The sequence below is a fragment of the Triticum dicoccoides genome, chromosome 5A (assembly GCF_002162155.2).
Source record: "Triticum dicoccoides isolate Atlit2015 ecotype Zavitan chromosome 5A, WEW_v2.0, whole genome shotgun sequence".
NCBI classification, from domain to species: Eukaryota; Viridiplantae; Streptophyta; class Magnoliopsida; order Poales; family Poaceae; genus Triticum; species Triticum dicoccoides.
Window position 1 is genome coordinate 652,090,236 of NC_041388.1, and position 1,891 is coordinate 652,092,126.

Here is a 1,891-nt window from a genome sequence, read left to right on the forward strand (position 1 = left end):
CGGCTATTCTACGCCTACGGCAAGGCCGTCGGCATAGGTCCATAGATGCCGACTGGGGCTGTCGGCATAGATTTGGCCGTCGGCAACCCCAGTTTTTTCTGGTAGTGCTAAGAGAGACCTGAAGGGTTGAAGTATCATCAAAGAACTAGTTATGGACAGAGGTGCGTGGAAGCTTGCTATCCATGTGCCAAGGCCATGAGTTGGTCGCGAAATCCTGTGAGTTTCACCTCTAGCTTATTCCAACTTGTTTAAGACTAAAGACATTGTTGTTGTTGTAACTCGCCATGGCAGTATTTGAGTGATGTGGGTCAACGAAATGTGGGCGGCGCGTTAGATTGGTTCCCAGTCCCGACGCCCTGATGATGGCGCACGCGATCGAGCTCATCGGGCCATTGAGCTGATCAGGGCGTCGAATCCGGTAGTCAATCGGCGCCTTGATAAGTAATCTACGTGCAGTCCAATCCGAATATCAGTCAAATGTCTAATCCGGTAGTAACCAGCCATCCCCGCCATTGCTTAGTTCCTACGCCTCCGGTCAGTCCCACTCCCACGACAACATGGCGAGGACACCGCCTCGTGCGAGCTTGATATATAGCACAGCGCCTCTCCTCTCTTCATCGCAATCTTCTCGCCGATCGACTCCTCCGCAACCACAACCACCACCGAAGCGGCAAAGACCAGGCCATGCCGGCTCTCATGGCGAAGCGAGCGTCCTCGGAGCGGTGCACGATCCGCCGCGAGCTCCACCGGCGCAGGAAGCTCGCCGCCGCGCCGAAAGGCGGAATCATCAGCAAGGCCGCGTCGATCCAGAGCAAGCCGTCGTCCGCGCACGTGACCGAGAAGCCATCGTCCCTGCACGCACCAGCCCTAGTGGCCGCCTACGCACCGACGGCGACGGGAGAGGTTACCAAGACCAAGAGGAGGTGCACCGCCCCGCCGCGCCACGCTCCATCTCGAGCTGCCACCATGGGTATGGAGCTGTCCGAGACGACCCAACAAACGACATCAATAGCAGAGCACGTCAAGAAGATGCCATCTTCATCGATCCGGGTGAAGAAGGGCATGACGGTGAAGGTGCGCACACGTGCTGGGGTCCTGCCGACGGGGCACTGCCTCGTGCTCTGGCTCGCCGCCCGCGTCGTCTCCGACGCAGCGGCAGATGACGGCTTCCTGGATGTGATGTACAACGGCAACTTCCCCCGCGACGACCCCCTCGGAACCGTGCGCGTCGCCATGGACGACGTTAGGAGCATGCCCGCCATCGGCGTCGGCGAGAGTTAGAGTCGCTGGTGCATAGCTGATCATTAATTCAGAGTTAGAGTCGCCATCGGCGATCAGCAGGTACTGCAGAAGCAAAGGGGGGCTCAAGGATTGCGTGTACAAGCTGATCATCGATTCAGAGTTTCAGACTGCACGCAAGTGGTGCAAACTATAGTATGCATGATGCATGGAGGCTTTTCGGCTACAGAAGCTTGGGCGATTTACGAGGAGTATAGTCTTCGGCTTCCTAGCTAGTAGTAATAGATTTTTTGTTCATTACAAGTTTTAGAGTGGTTGGGCTTTTTTAGAACCGTTCGTTGATGTCGATCTAACGGCAGACAAATACGAAGTACTGCGTAGTGCTCCGATGAAAGTACGCGAAAGTACTAAAACGAGTGGGGCCGGTACTCGTGACAAGGTGGGGACGCGTTTTAATCTAGGGGCAGTTTAGTCCTAGGAAAATTTGCATGCGCTGCCCCTCTCGTCGAATGCATAACCGCCGCCATGGTGCTATACATTCCACAATTACTCATCGGCGGCCATCTCCTCCCTCTCCTCCAAGTCCACCGCAGTCATCTCCTCCTTCTTGCCGCTGCAGCTTCGCTCCACTCAGGCAACCCCCCCCCCCACC